At 41.8% G+C, this 20,797-nt stretch overlaps 3 pseudogenes; all 3 read left to right on the top strand.

Moving 5' to 3' along the window:
• Nucleotides 1-219: 219 nt before the first annotated feature.
• LOC136498375 (ATP-dependent zinc metalloprotease FTSH 2, chloroplastic-like) lies at nt 220-3,236 on the top strand (annotated as a pseudogene).
• A 546-nt stretch (nt 3,237-3,782) lies between these two features.
• LOC136498376 (uncharacterized) lies at nt 3,783-14,157 on the top strand (annotated as a pseudogene).
• A 1,400-nt stretch (nt 14,158-15,557) lies between these two features.
• On the top strand, nt 15,558-20,550 carry LOC136495633 (protein PUTATIVE RECOMBINATION INITIATION DEFECT 1-like; annotated as a pseudogene).
• The last annotated feature ends 247 nt before the right edge of the window (nt 20,551-20,797 follow it).

The following is a 20,797-nucleotide window of genomic DNA, read 5'->3' as shown; positions in this document are numbered from 1 at the left end:
TCTGCACTTGCTCTAGCCAAGAATCCAGTCTTTCATGAGCGCAGTAAACACATCAGAATCAAGTACCATTTCATTAGAAACTGCTTGGAAGATGGAAGTATCAAGGCTGATCACATATCCACCACTAATCAGCTGGCTGACATTCTAACCAAGTCTCTTGGAAGATCAAAATTTGAAGAGATGAGGGGAAGAATTGGGCTCAAGCATATCACTCCAAGGACCACAAGGCTAAAGGGGAGAATTGTCAGTAGTTAGCCTAGTGTTCTTGTTTTTCATGTTACCTGCTATAAGATATTTACTATTCTCTGTAATGTGTTTCCTTGGCAACCAAGTTGATCATGGTGCCTTGGCAACCAAGTAGGAATCATAGCATCTGCTTTATGCAGTTAGAATATGCTAAGAAGTAGGTACACCACTTGCCTATATATGCAGTGGTTAGCATCTTTGTATCCCTAAGTCATTTTTGCAATACAATCCAAGCGGCCTGTTGGCCAAGCTGCCCTCTGGCAGCCAACACTCTTCTGTTCAACCTTATTGGAAATTTGGCATTCCCACTTATCCTTATCGGTGGCCTGTTTTTACTGTCAAGAAGGGCACAAGGTGGCCTTGGTGGACCCAATGGTCCTGGCTTTCCCCTTGGTTTTGGTCAATCTAGGGCCAAGTTTCAGATGGAACCCAACACTGGTGTTACATTTGATGATGTTGCTGGTGTCGATGAAGCGAAGCAAGACTTCATGGAAGTGGTTGAGTTCTTGAAGAAACCTGAAAGGTTCACTGCTGTTGGCGCTCGCATTCCTAAAGGTGTTCTCCTTGTCGGTCCTCCTGGTACTGGTAAAACTTTGCTTGCAAAGGCAATTGCAGGAGAGGCTGGCGTGCCATTTTTCTCAATTTCAGGTTCTGAGTTTGTGGAGATGTTTGTTGGTGTTGGTGCTTCCAGAGTTCGCGACCTTTTCAAGAAGGCCAAGGAGAATGCTCCTTGCATAGTGTTTGTTGATGAAATTGACGCTGTTGGAAGGCAAAGAGGTACAGGTATTGGTGGTGGGAATGATGAAAGGGAGCAGACTCTCAATCAGCTACTAACTGAGATGGATGGTTTTGAGGGCAACACTGGAGTTATTGTTATTGCTGCCACTAACAGAGCTGACATCTTGGATTCCGCTTTACTTAGACCTGGGCGCTTTGACAGACAGGTTGGTTTTTTTTGTTGGATTCATCTGTCAATGCATTTATATTTGTTTGTTCTGTCTTAGTAAAGTTCTCTAATGTCTATTGCTTGCGTGCAAAAAAAATCTAATCATTTTGTAGCCAAAGGTTCAATATCCATTTTGTTTCCCTTGTAGATTACTCGGCTGATCCATTTAGTTCAGCTTGGTTCATCTCTCATTCAGTACCTGAATGCTATTTAGATCTTAACCAGAAATATTTGGGGTTCTTAACATTTTGGGTATGCCTTGTAATTCTTACACAGGTGTCTGTCGATGTTCCTGATGTACGTGGGAGGACAGAGATTCTAAAAGTGCATGGTAGCAACAAGAAGTTTGATTCTGATGTTTCTCTTGATGTCATAGCAATGAGAACACCTGGGTTCAGTGGAGCAGACTTGGCAAACCTTCTGAATGAAGCAGCCATTCTGGCTGGACGACGGGGGAGGACAGCAATTTCTTCAAAAGAGATTGATGATTCTATTGACAGAATTGTGGCTGGTATGGAAGGGACTGTGATGACGGACGGGAAGAGCAAAAGTCTTGTTGCTTACCATGAAGTTGGGCATGCCATTTGCGGGTAAGAGATGAATCTTCCTCTTTGCAGATCTTTTTCTCCTTTGCCTTAAACATTGGAACGTGACTGGTTACTTTAGGTTTTGATTATTTTCTCCGATATCCTGATGTGATTCTAAGTATTTCTAAGATATTTCAATTAATTTAGGTGCGTACATGTGCTAATATGGTTTCTAAAGCTGGCTAGCTAAATTTCTATCTAAAATGGTCTGGTAATTGGATGACAGGGAAATTATTTGATGTTGAAATAGAGTACGACTTTGTCTTAATATTTAATGCTTAGCCCATTGCTGTGATGTACTAAGTGGCTCCTTTCCTGTTTCTATGTTCCCCTCTGAAAGCATATTGTATCTTTGTGGCTTCACTTTTGAGTTATTGGAGTGCCTTTTGTATGTCATTTCCTTTGTAACCATTCCATGCCAAATTTGTACGCAATCTCATTCGTTTGTGGAAATCTCTTTGCAGAACTTTGACACCTGGCCATGATCCGTCCAAAAGGTTACCTTAGTTCCAAGGGGTCAAGCTCGTGGTCTTACGTGGTTTATCCCGATGGATGACCCAACACTCATCTCCAGGCAGCAACTTTTTGCCAGAATTGTTGGCGGCCTTGGTGGTAGAGCTGCTGAGGAGGTCATATTTGGAGAGCCTGAGGTGACCACTGGAGCTGCTGGTGACTTGCAGCAAATTACTGGCTTAGCCAAGCAGGTATACTACCTTTTGTATTGAAATTTTATCGACGTAAATGTTAACGTTTGCAAAGAATTTTGCAAGTCCTCATGAACCATTTTGTGGTTTATGACTGATGATTACTCTATGAATGCTAAGAACCAAACTGTGCTGCAAAATCACATGGTAGAGTCTGCTAGAATTGACAGCAATCTGTAGATATCTTGTCTCAATGCTTTACTACTACTACTGATCTTTGTTGTCAATTGTACTGAGAATCACAATGGTTCTGCAGATGGTCGTAACATTTGGTATGTCTCAAATTGGTCCATGGTCCCTGATGGAGGGTGGAGCACAGAGTGGGGACATCATCATGAGAATGATGGCAAGGAACTCCATGTCAGAGAAGCTTGCGGAGGACATTGATTCGGCTGTGAAGCAGTTGTCAGATGAGGCCTACGAGATCGCCTTGAGGCACATTAGAAACAACAGGGAGGCCATTGACCAAATCGTTGAGGTGCTCATTGAGAAGGAGACACTGACTGGAGACGAGTTCCGGGCGATTCTTTCTGAGTTTGTGGAGATCCCTGTTGAGAACCGGGTTCCCCCAGCCACATCGGCGGCCGCCCTCCCTGCCTAAACTCTAGTCTTGTAGGGGTGAAATTTGTTGTTGTAAGATGTTCATATCTTGGATTCTTGGTGTACACTAACTCTACTTCAGCCGCTGGATTTTTGGTACACGACATGTAACACACTCATGGTGAATTATAGTAAAATGTAATTAGCTTAAAAGGCCTGGCGCAACATTTTCAGTTTCTAGCTTCTGGTCGAGTGAAGTCTCTTGCTCGATGAACGAGAAAATTCCACGGTTCCTACTTCATGAAACTATGTTCTAATTAAGAAGTAAGAACTTGTCATTTTCTTCTCGGAACTGATGAGATGATCAGCAAATTACCACATTTTCAACTACAAGCCTAACTAGCAAACTTGCTTGTCAATTGGTTTTGATCATCCTATACGTCTCACCGTCTCAGCCAAAAGTGAGGCTGCTTTCTCCACAAATTGTTATGGAAGCTATGCTTCTTTCCAAGAATATGCTTAGGTTATGCTACTATGAATGTAACCGACCTCATTTCTAGAGCAACAAGCCAATAAAAAGGAATAAAGCGTAAACCAACATATTACAAAGAATGACAACCCAGCCACACCGTCAGTGTCGTCACTAATATGGCAAAAACATACGTGTCTTCATGTGAAAAAACTGAGAAATGTACGTACTCCGACGCAAAAGTCTCTCCGCTGCTCCGCAAACCAAGCCAGGCCCGCCACAGCGCCGCTCCTCCCCATTCCTGAATCCCGAGTCCCGACCAACCACCGGCACCGACGCGGCCGCTCCCCAGCATGGTGTCCACCTCCGCGGCGCCGCGCACAACGAAGGAGCTCATGGATGCCCTCACTGCGCACCTCTCCCTCTACCACGCCGCGGCGAACCCTAGCCCCGCCCCGCCGCTGCCTCCTCCTCCTCGTCCTTGTCGCCGCGCGCCGCGATCCTCCGGTGGCTCGCCTCGCTCTCCCGCCGCGCGCGCCGCGGCCGCCGCCTCCCTCCTCTCCCCCGCTGCGGCTGCCGCGCTGCTCTCCATGGTCCGCCGCCTCCGCCTCCCGGCCACTCCTCCTTCTCGTCCTCCACTCCTCGTCCCCGTCCACCTCCGCCGCGCGCGGGGCCGAGGAGCCAACCGTGCTCTCGCGCCTCTCCCGGGGCCTCCTCGCCCGCGCCGCCGCGGGCTCCCGGGCGCAGGCGCTCCTCTTCGCCAACATCCTCCTCTTCCCCTCCTCCCCCGCGTCGTCGCGGTGCCCCGACGCGATCACCGTCGCCGAAGCCTTCCTCGCTGACCTCGACGGCTTTGTCGCGGCCATGGACGAGATCTCTGGTGGGAGGTTCCTCTGCTGCGGGGAGGGGGAAGTGGACCTGGCCGCGCTGGCGTGCCAGGATTTCCCGGAGCTGCCCTGGCTTAATGCCAAGGGTTACTACGTGATCGAGGAGTTTCTGGCCAACAGGTTGGAGATCGCACTGCGAATGTCGTGGGCGGCGGCAGGGGGAGGGGGGTTGGAGGGAGGAAGGCGGTGCGAATTGGGAAGGGTGTGAAGGAGAAGGCTGGGCTTGCTGCAAACGCGTTCTGGAGGGAGAAGGGATATGTGGATTGGTGGATGAGGCTGGAGCCTCGGATGAGAGCAAGGATCATTGGGGCATTCTTCGGGAAAGGTGCAATTGCCCTGGTAATATGCTTTCTATGCTGCATTTTGATATAATATGACAGTTATGGATTTCAAATACTATGGGTTGCATTTCACAGTTGTATGCCTTATTTGCATAAGTGAACTCCAGATTTCAGAGTCATATCTGTAATTTCGTAATAAACTTTTACAATGATTTTAATTCAAGTGATGGTTTGGGATAAGATGTTTATTTGTTTTATTACATGAACATTGTCAACCTGTGATTTAGTTAAGATGTGCATGAGTCAAGTAACTCTGGTTTGTGTTTATTAGGGGTGGTGTATCCCATACTGATGCATTTTGGGGTAGCTATTTTATTGTAAGAAATGTGTGGAAAGGCTGTTGTTGATGGTGATGGAAGAGAAGATGGAAAAAGTGAGAGAAATAACATGGCATACTCTAGTCTTGCAATCTTATTTGTAAAATCAGTTTAGGGAAAACAAACCATATTTCTTAATCTCGTAATAGGCCCTTGTATAGGAAATAGAAGCAAATTGCCTTTTCTTGTATTGTCGTTAATTTATGCAAATGTAGGTGCACCTTTCCTCTAAATAAAAAAACAAGCAAGGCAATCTAGTAGGTTTCAAAGAAACTTCTTCAAAAAGCATGTGAAATATGAAAGCACCTGGTTCAGAAATACGATGAAGATGGGTTTCACATATATTTTTAAAGCATTGTTTCTTCTCTTGTTTTGGAAATGACATACAGAAGTTGCCTATTGTGTTATGTTTGTGCTGAGAAAAAAACCCTTCTTTTCCTGAAATGGCACTAACATGTTCAAACTGTTTGGCAAGTGATGTTTTCTGAAATCTGCATGCTTTATCTAACTGAAGTTTCAGCATAGTCTTAAATCAATTAATGAATCCAGAATAACTGTTATGTACCAGAGTTAGCGCTATCATGCTTTTTTAACAAGTTATAAAAAAATTGAATATCAGATTACAAAGGGGCCTTGTTTCAGGCATTTGGTCCAATGAATATATTTCTGAGGCATTGTGGGTTAAATGTTTTACTAGTATTTATAAGAGTGTTTTTATATAATAGTCACTACAGCATGTTTGCAAGTAGTTTACTTTGTGATCTGTATGATTCTGGAAATTATCCTCTATTTAAATGTGAGACCCCATTTTTCTCGAAGTAAGTTGTGTCTTCCTTGAATCTTGATGTGTCAAAGTTAGCCCAATCATATGCATAACAAACAATCAGCTCTTTGTCATCTCAGACAGGATTTTTTGTCACCCTGATTGTGAGAGAATTGCCAAACTTTTGCAATTGTCCTGAGCATGTTTCTACACCTCGAGCCCATACTAATATGCTAATAGCTCAAGCTTGCAGGCAAATGAGATGGTTGAAGGATCAGATAGTGCCTCAAGGGATAATTTCTGCTTCTGCTTAGGTGAACCGGATCATTTGTGGCAGACAAATCTTGTGAATGTACACGGCAGTCTTTATTCAGAAAGAATCATGCTTCTTCCATTGATGTTGCAAACATTCTGTCTTGTAGCAAGAAGCCTGTATTTGCTAAAGAGTTGAAAAGACTGAAACTAGTCGAGGAGATAGTCTGTTTGAAGAGCAACATTACTTGCTGCAGTGGTGATGCAATCTTTTTCAGTTCATTAGTGTCGGCTGCTACTACTGCTGGTGATGTACTTATGAAATTACAAGGGCTTCTCATGGTGGTGTCGACAGAAAGTATAAATCTTGAACTATTGGGGATGGAGCTCCGAAAAAGAAGATGTTGAAAAGACCAGTGGAGGTTCTCGGAAAGGAAAGAAGAAGTCTAGCACCTTGAAAAAGCTAACAGTATCTGCTAAGCCGTCTAAGGTATAGTTGATTTGTTGCTCAGCTTGCTTTAGTATTGCCATAGGCATAGGACTTTATGCTTCACTGAGTATATTAAGTTATCTGTAGTTACCTAAGGTCTTCTTTCCAGGATAATGGATGCAGTAGTTCAGATAGTCGCAATTGTAGGCCTTTACCAAACCATTGTGCTCCATCTGTTGAAGGCACTGCTGCTGGACCTCCATCTGAAAAAACTCCTAACAAGGAAATTGTACCAACAATGAAGGTTGTAAGCATTATTTTGGCCATTCTGTTTTGTTTGGTTGTTCATTTATTCATGACTTATGAGGAGTTCTCGATATTTTAGGAGCAAACTGTCGTGTTGGATGGTTGCAAAAATCAGTGTAACAAAAAGAAGAACAAACGCAAAGGGAAAACAAAACTATCAAATCTGATGAGGCCTGAGAGCCCAAGATCTACCAAATTGAAAAGTTGTTCCCCATAGTGCTACAGAGGCCTCTCATGAAACTGCTGAAGAGGCTGATGTCTCACCTCATCACCCATCTTATGATCCTTCCAAGAACAAGATCTCTGAAGCAGTTAGCTGTTCTGACTATTCCATTTTATCTAATGGAACAAAGGTAGTAGCCACCAGTAAGGGCACAAAACTTGAAGACACATTGTATTCTCCTAGAGTTTGCTCATCAGTTGCTACTGAACTTTCTCAGAGTGCTCATGATGATGCCTTCAATGTGGCTGAGCAGGCCTCATCGTACATTAGTCAAAGTGAATCTTGGTTCAATCATCCTCTTGTTTACCTTCCAGAAGCAATGATGTCTCTTCCACTAATCTGGATGGAAGTTCAGTTGACTCCTTGGTAAGATCTGCACAGGAAAAAACTGAATGTGATGAGAAACATGTGGATGATAAACCTGAAGTGACAAAGAACAAAATTTTACCTTCTGTTATTCCTACTGATATGCTTCAAGTGCTATAAGTGAAAATGGTGGAGTTATGAAAAATAGTGGCGGTGAATATTATGTATACAATAGGAACCTGCTGGGAGGAACGTCATACGAATGGCCTAGTGTAACACCATCTCATTTTGTATCTCCTGAAATGCAACAGCGTCCAGCTGCAGAAGACAGGTTGCATCTTGATGTTGGTTACAAATGGCCAACTCAATTTAGCCAACCTTTCTTCCTGCCAACCATCAGGTGAGGAATCCGCCAATTGATGCTGGATGCAATCAAATGTTACCTTCTCTAGCAGTGCCGCTAAGTTTTGACTGGCCTCCTGTTTTTAGAGGTTATGGTAAAAATGCTGCTGTAAGCTATGATCCATTGTATACCCCACAATGCAATCTTCTGCTTGGTCAGGGTTCCCTGCTCAACTAGTGCAAAGAGGGGGTATTTGCAGTGACAGTGATGTTGCGGATGATAATGAAAGCTACTGGTTTTCTGAAGAAGAATCAGATAGCCGTGCACATTCTGGAAGAGATATTAATCAATATTTCGGTGGAGGTGTGATGTACTGGAGTCCTGCGGAACATGCAGGAGCTGGTTTTTCTAGGCCACCATCTCTTAGTTCAGATGATAGTGCCTGGGCTTGGCATGAGGCTGATGTTATACGAGTTGTTGATGATGTGGCTAATGGTATTCCATCTACATACACAAATGGTGTATCATCACCACCCTCCACTCCATCCTGTTCTCAAAATGAATCTTTGGATCCAGCTGCTCATTCGATAACAGGGAATGGCATCAATAATGAAGCTCTGACCTCTCCATCTCCGTGCAAGATAGTCCTGAAGATAAAATAACTTCAGTTGCAAAGGCTGTGTCTTGTGGCAGTGAAGTAGTTAAGGCAGATACATTGCCATATGCAATGCTGCGGCCGATAGTTGTCCTAATATATCACGAAGGTCATCAAGATCTGACATTAAGGGTGGTCATGATCACAGGAGCCCATGCGTACCATCAACAAGGAGGGACATACCTATTCTAAGAAGACCTCCATCACCAGTAGTACTTAGTGTTCCTCGTGTACCTAGGCCACCACCTCCTTCACCTGCTGGAGAGTCAAGAAAACGAGGATTCCCTATTGTTAGATCGGGCAGCTCAAGTCCTCGACATTGCGGGATGAGAGGTTTATTTTCTGAAGACAAAATTTTCCATAGGGCTCAGTTTTGCTTGGATGGTCCTGAAGTTGTATGGCCTTCATGGGGTAACAAGGGCACTTCTTCTGGTACATTGGTGCAAACAATTGAGGATACTGTTTTGCAGGACCACCTTGTTAAGATTTCACAGCTATCTCGTGATCAACATGTAAGGATGTAGTTTCAATCTTCCCAATAGTGAGAATGATTGTTTATTCAACTTTTCTGTCTTTCTAAAATATAATTTTGCAGCCAGATGTGGCATTGCCTGTACAGCCACAGATATGCTAAATGGTTCGCCTCACAAGGCATCCCTCTCTTTGATGCACAATGCTCTACATGAAGAAATAGATCAATTCTGTAAGCAGGTATCTCACCTTTTCTTCTAGGTTTGGCATCAATTTTCATCTTTGTGTGCTATGGGATCCTTATCTTCTTGATGTCTAATTGCATGGCATGCCTTTATTTGTGTCAGTAAAAGTTCCTTTTTCTAAGGACATGTTGATTCCATTTTTAAACTGCAAGGTTGCTGCTGCTAATCTGGTGAGGAGGCCCTATATAAACTGGGCTGTCAAAAGAGTCACACGATGCTTGCAAGATCTGTGGCCTCGCTCCCGTACAAATCTATTTGGCTCAAATGCCACTGGTTTGGCTCTTCCAACTAGTGATGTTGATCTTGTGGTTTCTCTTCCTCCTGTCCGAAACCTGGTGAGTTGCATGACTGATAACATCGTGTGACAAGTTAGTTCAAGTGCATCTTTTCCCCATATTATTGTGGATACTAAATTTATTGTTGCTTTCAGGAACCTATTAAAGAAGCTGGAATTTTGGAAGGCCGTAATGGCATCAAGGAAACATGTCTACAGGTAATTCATTTGGTTTACATGTGGATGTTTGCATAAGAGTTAGGACACATGATGGATGTGCTTGCATGTTCTGAGGACAAAATTTTGCTTTCTTTTTACGTGGACAATCTTTTTTCCTTTCAGCATGCAGCAAGGTGTCTTACAAACCAGGACTGGGTTAGAAGTGATTCCCTTAAAACAGTTGAAAACACAGCTGTAAGTGGCTTTCTTTTGCTAGTTCATTAGCTATTCTATTTTCCTCATGCTTATATTATTTGCAGATACCTGTGATCATGCTTGTAGCAGATGTACCCTGTGACACAAATATGTCCAATGAGTATTCTTCAGTACTGGATGGCTCACAAGAATATTCAGTTAACATGCTTGGAACAAGGGAGTCCTCCTCGGTCTGACACCTCTAGTTCAGAAGGCAGCAACATGCTGGTGTGCTCAAAATTGAATAAAGACGATTGTGATATTGTGCAGTCAATTCGTCTTGATATAAGTTTCAAATCGCCATCCCACACAGGACTGCAGACTGCTGAGTTGGTAAATCAGAAGTCTATTGTCTATCTGAATATTTTCTAGAAAATAAGTTGCTCTCCATAAACGTTACTTGTAAGTTTAGCCTTCATACAAATATTTTGTTTAGACCTGTTGAATGTTGATCACAGTTTGGTAGCTGATACTGTCTTTCATTCTAATAGAAATTTAACTTGTAGCAAACATTTGAATATTTTGGAGGGTTACACAATTAGTAATAAGCATTACATGAATCATCTAACATAAGCAAATGCATAATGTAACGTGGAGTATCAGTTGAATATATCTAAGTACCATCTTATTTTGACATTCTGTGTGCTATATGCAATGTTGCCATTTCTGGTATTCTAAACAAATGGCTCCTTTATCTTTTACCCTAGTTCCTATGCGATATTGCACTTTTAGTTCAGTAGTTTTTGCTGAAAAACATGATGCTAATTTAAATTGTATTTTCAGTTCACATATAATTTTATAAATGAACAATGCTATCATGAAAATCATACATAAAGTTATCTATGTGTTTTCACAAGTGGAGTATTTTTTTCAAAGTTGTGACCAATGTGCATACATGCATGTTGCCTCAAAACATCATCATGATGACATAAGAAACATTATAAGAATCATGTTACTTTTAGAGTGATTTCTGCTTTCCAATATTGCTGTGAGGAGTCATCTGTTTCAGGTTTTATGTTAGCAGTATGAATGATCAGCCAGCCAGCTGCTTGGTACAGTAGCTTTCTGAGTAGATAATGCATGCACCACACACATTGCTGCTAATGAATATTGCTTACCAACATGCACAAGAATTTTGCAAGATGGAACTACTAAGCAGTATGCAGGATTTCCCAGCCTATTTGCCCACCTTATTATATTGTTAATTCTACAGGTACGTGAGTTGACCCAGCAATTTCCTGCGGTTGTACCTCTTGCCTTGATTCTCAAGAAGTTTTTGGCTGACCGGAGTTTGGACCACCCCTATTCAGGTGGTCTAAGCTCTTACTGTTTGGTATGTAACTTTTCCAGATAGCCCTTCATTTGCTTCATTGACAATTTATGGCTTTTACAGTGTGTTTGCATTGGACAACTTTCTTATGCATAAATGAGTCCATAAGCTTATGCAGACTTATGTATTCTGTCAGGTCGCTATAAGTATCAGAGTTACGAGTTAGTAATTATTAAACACTTTTAAGGGCTATAAAAAGAGAATTACGAGTTAATGATGATTAAACACCTTTTTAAGGGCCTGTTTGCTAGAACTCCCCCTGATTCTCTGTGGGAAGTGATTCTATGGCCAAAAGTGATTCTCTATGTTTCATTAGGATAAACCATATGTAGACATCGATTCTGTGCGTGGAGGGAATCAGGAGAAGCTACCTTTTGTTTAGCTCCCAGCCTCCTAGTTCATTTTAGAGAATCACTTCATGGATTCAGCCTAGAAGGTCCTCTGGGAGTTTTACCAAACAGGTCCTAAGTTTAGTAGGTTAATCATGGTTTTATATTTTTGACCATGGGTTTATCGATGGTTGGGTTAATTTATCTGAACTCTGGAAGTCTGGATTGATCCTTTTCTAGAGATGATTTTCTACTTGTAAAGATATTAAAAATTTGTATTGGCTCACAGTGAAACACAAACAGACCACAATCCAGCTAACTTCTATTTGCATATAGCATGTGATCTTTGGATAGTTCAGTTCAAACTTACTATCCTATATTAATTTTCATGTTAGCATATTATGTTGATTGATGGCATATTACCTGATCCAGTTTTTCTCTGGTGTCATATTTGATATTTTCAGAGGACCTGTGAAAAATAAAGCTTCAATTTTAATTTATTTGTAGGTGCTGTTAATTGTTCGTTGTTCGTTCTCCAGCATGAGCATCATCTTGGTCGGCCTATTAACCAAGTAAGTTGCGAATCATGAACACCATATTTGAGTTTACCGCTCTATTTGCGGTCTATTTTTTTGTATCCTTGTAATCATTTCCATAATGTTTGTAATTTGGCAGAATCTGGGCAGCCTTTTATGGATTTCTTGTACTTCTTTGGGTAAGAAAATACACCTGAACACTGTGTTTAATAATGACATGGGGCCAAACATTTGCATCAGTGTGCCTGAAGCCCTGAATGTCAATAGGACCTTCTGTTCCTTCTCTTTTGGAACAGCTACTATCGAGTATGTTACATATAATTCGTAATCTTAATGCCAGGAACATATTTGATCCACGCCATATGCGCATTTCCATCCAAGGAAGTGGAATTTATTTGAATCGAGAAAGAGGGCACAGGTAATAAAATTTTATGTTACTATTTTATGTCATTTATTCCTGTCACCTACTATGTAAGTTTTAATTATGAGAATATGCTTGATTTTGCAGCATTGACCCGATTCACATAGATGATCCACTTTGCCCTGCTAACAATGTGGGCAGGAATTGTTTCCGCATTCACCAATGTATTAAGGTTAGTTATAATTCTCCTGTTGTGTTCAGACATATAAATATAATATGGGTAACAAATTGCAGTTTTGAGAACTCATACATTTTATGATGTATATGACAGGCATTTGCTGATGCATTTGCTGTTCTTGAGAATGAGCTACTGCAGTTCAGTTCAGAATGTAGCATGCCTGCATCGACATTCAATATACTAAAGAAAATAATCCCAAGTATTGATTCTGATGAGCTGTAGCTATAAAACGAGGCAGGATTCCAACACAATACATTTGATGTCAGGGTGGAATGACCTGTGCTGCATTCTAGACACTCTGATGGCTATGCAGCTGCTCAGAAGGTAAGCATATATGAACACTATGTTTCAATCTTAATTCTTACTAGACGTTCACTGTCTATATTTTGACATTAACCAATAACCATGTTACAGCCTCAGCCTAGCAAGTTTGATACCTCTGGAATAGACCAAAAAGTAGATCTGCAAGATGGCAATATTCAAATGCGAGCGCATGTGTGTCGATGTAATGGCACATGATGCCCTTGCTCCCTGATCGAGCTTCTTGATGTTCAGATCTCTGACTGAGGTGAATTGGCTTACTCAAGAGCATGGTGGTGAATTGGCTTACTCAAGAGCATGGTGATGAATTGGCTTACTCAAGAGCAAAGGTGGTGCTGCACACAGGCTACGGACATGGATGGCTGTTCTTCCACCTTTCTGAATGTAATGCTTGGTAAGTGCATACCTCATGCTTATCCGCTTGATACTGTAAGTGATAGATCCTTCACCTCTTGCTAATATTCTGTGTTGCCAATGCCAAGTCACACTACAAGGGATTTGGTTCTGGTGACAACTTTAGTTGTGAAACCTCACTTACTAAGGTTCCTTGGTGGTGACAAACTACTTTGAAGCAGAAGTGAATCGATCGGAACATATTCTAAGCAGCACTGGAGATTTGCTCATGTACGGATTCTTCAAGGTTCAAGGATCATTTGGGGTGATGAAAATTGTGAAATTCATATGGAGGATGTACTGTTATGGAGAGGCATGGTCTTAGTGCTTAAGCGGTCAAGAACTTATGATCACCTCAGGAAACAAGGATGGATATGAAGAGAACGGAGTAGCAGCGTCAGCCGTCACGGAAGTGCTATTATCACGGCTGGTGTAATGGCCTAACGGTCCCTTTTAGATTGTCGCGCTGAGATCTTCCTGGCGAGGATTGGGATCCACGAGCCAGATATCCTTGACGGAAATGTTTGCTTGGACAGCATAAACCGGCAAGGACAGCCAATGATGATGATAATCGCACTACTCTATTGTCATATTGTTGCTTGCACTCTTGCAGCGACATGTCTCGTGCTTTTGCAACTAGTGCGAAATGTGAGCAATTGCTCTTGTAGAGCTGCACTGTTTCACTAAAACATTGTTGTTTTGCTGTTTTGGAACAATTTTATAGGATTAGCAATAGCTGAAAAATGGGTATGCGCAGCAGTACCATGAAATGCAGTCTGTGCAAACATCGTAGTAAAACGATGTATAGAATTGCTACTGGTGAGATAGTGAGACATAATTAAGTTTTTCAGGCTCCCGAGCATGGGCGAAGGAAATTTTCCAATAATATATTTGCAAAAAGACATGTAAAAAGTAAAAACGATAATTATATGCAGGAATATAAAAAAAAAACACAGTACTGACATAAGAATCGTGGCGTGTCCTTTCTCGTGCCAGCGATGTTGCTCTGCGGCTTTGGTCGACTTCCATAGTGATCGTTCCGCTTTGCGCGAGTTCCATAGTGATCGTTCGGCTGCATGACTGTACATTTAATTGCACGGCGATGGACCCATATGTCTTTCTAGACCCTAAACTTTTTTTTTTGATACATCAATTTACTCATGCATCTAGATATAATAATAATATGTCTAACAAAAATGAATGAACAAAAAAGTTGAAGCAACTTATAATTTGGAACGTAGGGAGTATGAAACTTCTTCTGGGAAAGAAGCAAGATCGAGGAGCCAGAAGCAAAAGAATTGACAGCTGACTAGTTGACACTCGTCTATATGCACTCGAGCAAAACTGTGAGAAAGCGGAGGCGGGAGCGAGCAGGCTGGTGCGCGCGCGGAGGAATCGCGGGAAAGGGAGGCGGGAGCGAGCGAGCAGGTGGGCGGTGCAACGGATCCGGACGGAGGCCGCTAGATACTCGAGTCTCCCCAACAGGGTTTGGGTAGTTTCTTGGTGTCTGGATCCTAGCGTGGACTCGGTTTCGTAGAGTAGAAATCGTTTCTCTCCCTCTCTCCCTCATTAATTCTTTTGCGACATCATAGGCTCCGTTCGGCTTGCTGAAACTTGGTTGAAACTGGCTAAAAAACACTGTTCTGGCTGAATTATTGTGAGAGAAAACACTGTTCTGGCTGAAAAAACAAGCCGATTTCTGGGTAAGCCGAACGGGGCCATAATCAAAAAAACTGAGCTGTCAATATAATTGATAGACATATAAAACCCATAAATACTTTATTAGGACTGCCCTTAACACGTCTACGCAAAAAAATCACCGAAAGGACACAATAATTCCCTGACTTAGAACAAGTACATTATGTCATTTGATGATCTGATGCAGTGCAACATAATATAAGAAGATTAACAACCAACTCATGTAATAGGCTATCTTTTAATTGATCTTATATAATAATTCAATTATTCTTAATTTAAGCAATCAACGTAAGAAATTTTACGAGTTGCATGATAATATTAAATCATATAATGGTGAAATATATATCTTATTCGGAGTAGTTCTAAACTTTTGGGTTACTTCACAAAACTACCGCCTCTTTCTCTCACCTTCCTGTTTGCTACGTGACAATATATGAGTATTTTAAAAATGTTGAATAGCAACGTACCTATTCTAAGTTTACCACCATTCGTTGATTTCTTCGGGTTAACACAGCTAACTATTAGTTGTGTGGATTCAAACGGCCTAATTTACAGCATTTCGTAAAAACCTTCGAAATCAACTTGTAAAATAAAACCTCCGCTACCGCGATTCCTTCTGCCCTCCCCTCCCCATGGAGTCCGACGGTGACACGTCGCCACCCGCTCGCCTACGGCGGCGCCACTGCATGCCTGCGGCGCGGGCCACCCGGCATCGCACTCGCTGCCGACCTCGGCTGGCGGCCGCGTCTGTCTCTCCTGTGCCGCGGCGCTCCTTTCATCCGCGGGCGCCGCCTCCACGCCATCCCACCACGTCGCGCACGCGCTCGCCAACCTCTCCCTAGCGCTCGCCGACCCGGCATTCCTCAGGCCGCTCCGCGCCGCGCACCCACGCCTCCTCGCGGCGCCGCTCGCCGAGGTGCTCGAGGGCGCCGCCGACCGCCGCGATGCCGCGCTCGCCGCCGTCGTGGGCTCCCCCGCTGATTCAGAGCTCGTCGCCCGCCTCGCCCGCGTCCTCTCCTCCGGCTCACTCGTCAAGCACGTCCATACGGTAAGTGCCCCCCCCCCGTCACTCACAATTTCGTGCTATGCTGTTTGTCTCATTCTATGCTGAGTAGGTTGGCTGCAAATTATATGTAGTGGAGAGGACCAGTGGATGACTACTTGACTAGTCTCACTGGATCCATTGAATAAGGTGAACAATAATTCGAGCTGCTAGTTATATGTAGCAAACTGGAGTCTGACTTCGAAATGGTGCATTCCTTTTTTAGATAATGGAGATAAATCCGGCTTCATCTCTTGTCTCCAAGAGGATCAGACCACTTATTACAAATTTAACATTATAAGGTCATCCAAAGGATGAAAAAAAAATCATTGCCATTGCATCTAGCATTTGACAGACTTGGATAATGTGCTGCTGCTTGTTGGCTTCATCCCACTGTAAATTGCACCCATTGGTGTAGCCAGTGCATTCCTCTGAATATATATAACCTCCAAAAAAGTTGAACTAATTCCTATGAAATTCCTGTACGATTCATGCCATGAAAATGGGCCCTAACAAGAGGACCCGGTTCTAACACATGCTTACCTGCATATGGATACACATGATAGCATTTCAGGGTTGTTCATAATAGGTTGACTGCATTTTACCTTCCATTTTGATATGTTGCTGTCTTTTCTTCTTTCTTTTATGGCCTTGGACATCTTTTCAGCTCAACACAATGGAAACGTAGACATTTACATGTATACACCAAATTACGAAATATGATCGAATGATTTTGTATCTATTTTTTTTAGAATCGTCCAAGTCTTAGTCTGGACTGTAAAAGTCGCAAACTAAATATAGAATAATACCTTATTTGGTTATACAACTAAATATACTAGCAGTAGTTGTATCCTTGACACACCAGTACACCTGTTGAAGTAAACATAGTACTGGTGGCAGGATATGCAGTGCAGCATCATTCTAACTGATTAGTGTCACTCCTGGAGATGTGTGCAAAGGTTGCCCTAGATGTAAGACCTACAATTAGGTTTCAGTGTATGGTTGGAGGGTGATCTGCTTCCTTTTCCTGTTATTGTAATTCTGGTGAACTACCCCATTTTGTCCAAAGTGGCCTGCTGTGCTTTTATCTCATCACTCATCAGTCGTTGCTTGAGTGAGATAGACTGGATCCATTAAAGATGTGAGGCACAGTAATTTTTCTCTTATAACTTCTATTGAATTGATTTACCTTCTTATGTCTGTATCTTTCTTTTATGTCAGTGCAGCTACATTGTCTGGGGCTTTTGCTAAACTCTACCAAAGATGCCGCAGCATATATAGGGGACAAATGTTCTCTTTTCTTAAATCTTGTTAATGATCTCCGACTTCCAAGGTGAAGACAACTGAATTCTGATGATTATTTCTTGCCTTCCAAACACCTTATCTGGCAGCATCTTTAACTTTCTCTATACAGCGATGAAATTCGTGGAGAGATACTCTTTGTTCTATACAAACTCACTATATTAAATGCCACCCCATGGGACAATATATGTGAAATTGGAGATTTGGATCTTCTGGCAATTGGTAGAAGCTTGCTTCAGCTCTCTCTTGAAGTCCTACTCAAAACTCAAAATGATGCTGTTCGCTTGAACTGTGTTGGTTGGTATTTCTTCTTTTTGTACTTCCTGAATGATAGTGCTTTAAGAATACTTCATTTTGTTGAAGATACTGATGTTTGAACTTTCATGTAATCTAACAAACAATTCTGGCCATTAATTTTTGTCACAATTTTTACATAAGTTTACAGTTCTTTGTGCCTAATTAATCTGCCCTTAATGTAAACACTCTAGATATATAAGCCACAGTTAAAGAAGTTATATGGCAAGCTTCATATAGTTTGAGAAACTTAAGCGTGCTTTGAAAAGACAACCTGACATCAATTGATGAATGCATCATTCCTGATGTTATACAAGAAGCACAATGAGAACAATGAACTTCTGGATCCAGCTTTAATACTTCAGTGTTACTTTTTTGAGAGTTGGCTAAGGAGGAAAACATATTCACAATGTTGACTGAGTACCTTCAAATTGTTTGCGGTTATTAAATTTATCTCTAAATCATTTGCGCTAATAAATTTTGGATTTGGTTTTTAAACAACTCATCAATGTTGAAAATTTCCACAATAGGTCATTCTCCACTTGTTTGTGATGTTCCTTTTTTTGTGCTACTGCAGCATTGCTCCTTACTTTAGCAAAGAAGGAGCCCTTTGACCATTTGCTGATTAGCAACCAGAGTTCTAACAACTGCATAGAAGCAGAGTCCATGCAGACAGATTATATGTCCCTAAATGCTTCTCTTGTTCTATTCGCTGAGGCTGTCAAAGGATCTCTGCTATCTACTAACCTAGAAGTTCAGACAGGGACATTGGATTTGATCTTTCATTTCCTGTCATCTGATGCAAATATTTGTGCTCTACTTCAAACTTTGATCGATGAAAATGTTGCCGATTACATATTTGAGGTTCTCAGGTTATCGGGTAAGAAGTTCACCTTTTTGTAGTCATGAACTACTTTCTGAAAGCTTTTATGCATTATTATGATCAAGAAGGCTTACGAAGTTGCACTCCTGTTATACATCTTCAGGAAATAATGATCTACTTGTCATTTCCTCTATTCGAGTACTATTACTTTTTGCAAGATTAGAGGAAAAATTCAAAGAAAAGCTTGTCATTGGATTTTCCACTCTTCTTCCTGTTCTTCACTATGTTGCAGAGATACCATTTCACCCAGTCCAGTCCCATGTTTTACGACTTGTTTGGATTTGCATGGTCAATTGTTCCGGTATCCTCTCACTGCCCCAAGAAGAACAGATAGCCTGTACTTTGACTGCAATCTAGAGAAGAAATGTCAATGGTGAACTTGACATGAGTTCTGAAACTTTTATTCTGGTTTGCTCAATATTAATAGAGATTCTGAAGTCACCTCATGCTCATGATATTGAGAAACTACCATCATTTATTGAAGAAACATCAAAATATGCGATATCTTCAACATTGTCACATGAGTGTGATTCTACGATCCTCATTCCTCATTCTCTTCTTCTTCTGAAAGAAGCACTTATATTCTGCCTTGAAGGGAGCAAATACATTGCTAGCACGAAGGATCTTGAGGATAGCATCATGGGAACTTGTGGAACGATTTTACTGCAATGGCTTCAAAGTGCTGTGGTTGACGGTAATGATGAAGAAACATTGGCAGTGATCCTTCAGATTTTCCAAATTATTTTGTCGAGGGCATCTGACAAAAGGCCATTGAAGTTTGCTGAATTGCTAGCATCATCATCATGGTTTACCTTGTCATTTGGATTCATGGGCTTATTTTCTACTGATCATGTAAAATCAGTAGTATATTTGGTCACTAGTTCGATTGTTGACAGGGTTTTGGGATGTAATTATGGGGAAACAATTCGAGATGCACACATTTATCTGCCATCAGACCCTACAGAAATGATGTATTTACTTGGGCAATGTAGCACAGAAGACTTCAACTTGGCATCATGCCAATGTGCTATTCTTTCTATATTGTATGCCTGTTCATTCTACAATGAAAGGTACTCATCTGCTGCTGCTTTTAAATCACCATTTACACCTACAGAGAAACATGTTAATATGGCGATTGTTCTAACTATTCAGGCTCTGTGCTAACAACCAAATTCTGGCTTCTGTTGAGCAATACATCCTCCTCAATGGTGGGAACTTCCCATATGAAATTAATGGTTCCATTATGCTTACGCTTCTGGTCCATCTTTATGCCTTTGTCAGAGGCATTTCCTATAGCTGCAGCATTCCACATAGTCCAGAAGCCGAGAATACACTATTCCACTTAATCATACATAAGGACTGGGATTTGCTTGTGATCCGAGTTCATTCGGTAGCAATAAAATGGCTCTTTCAGAAGCAAGAAATTATGGAACCACTCGCCTTCCAGATGCTAAAGTTTTGTAAAACTTTCTGTGAAGATGAAACTGTCATGCTCTCAAACAGCAGTCAGTTGGTGGACATACAAATGATTTCCGAGCTTGTACTTTCTGGAGAAACCACCATCTCGTCTTTGCTGGTGTCCTTGCTAGACCAGATGATAAAGGAGGGTACAGAAGATGAGGTATTTTCAGTTGTCAGTGTTATCGCTGAAATCCTCATGATCTCCCCGCGTTCTTCTGATCAGTTTATATCATGTGGTATTGTCGGTTCGTTCCATGGCATATATTGCTTACCATACTCTTCAAGGATCAGAACAGTTTGTTCCTATTTTATCTTTAACATCTTACGTTCAGCAAATGCATCAACATTTGGCCAGGAAGATGAATGGCTGCCTCTTGCTCTAAAGGTACTCTTATTCTGTCTATTTGAGTTGAACCTTTTAAACTACGTTCAAGTAATATTATTATTCGTTGGCTATTAATAGCTTCATGGGATGCCTATTTGGCTAAACTTGTGGATATAGCAAAGTAGGTTGGTGTCTGGGTGTCGGTCGCTTTTTTCAGTTCTAACTGAGAGTTAAGCCTAGTGCTACTCTCTATGTATCTAGTTATCTACTTTAGCTATTTACTATTCACTGTATTGCTGTTTTCAGCTGATGCCTTAGCATCTAAGTAGCATCTACTTTATGCACTAGAATATGCTGTAGTGGATGAACTCTTTCTTGTAAACCAAGTATGCTTTTGCTATATAATGCAATAAGCGGCCTATGGCCAAGCTGCCCTCTGGCAGATCAAAATTCCCCACTTGTGTGTGTTACCTGGCCAACAATTGGTATCTAAAGCCTAGGTTTTGAGAGAGCTGAGCCATGTCCACCTCCAGCGAGCGAGCGCGCCGCGCGGCCGCTGCCGGTG

Source organism: Miscanthus floridulus, chromosome 12, assembly GCF_019320115.1.
Source record: "Miscanthus floridulus cultivar M001 chromosome 12, ASM1932011v1, whole genome shotgun sequence".
Lineage (NCBI taxonomy): Eukaryota > Viridiplantae > Streptophyta > Magnoliopsida > Poales > Poaceae > Miscanthus > Miscanthus floridulus.
This window is presented reverse-complemented; position numbering and strand designations above follow the sequence as displayed.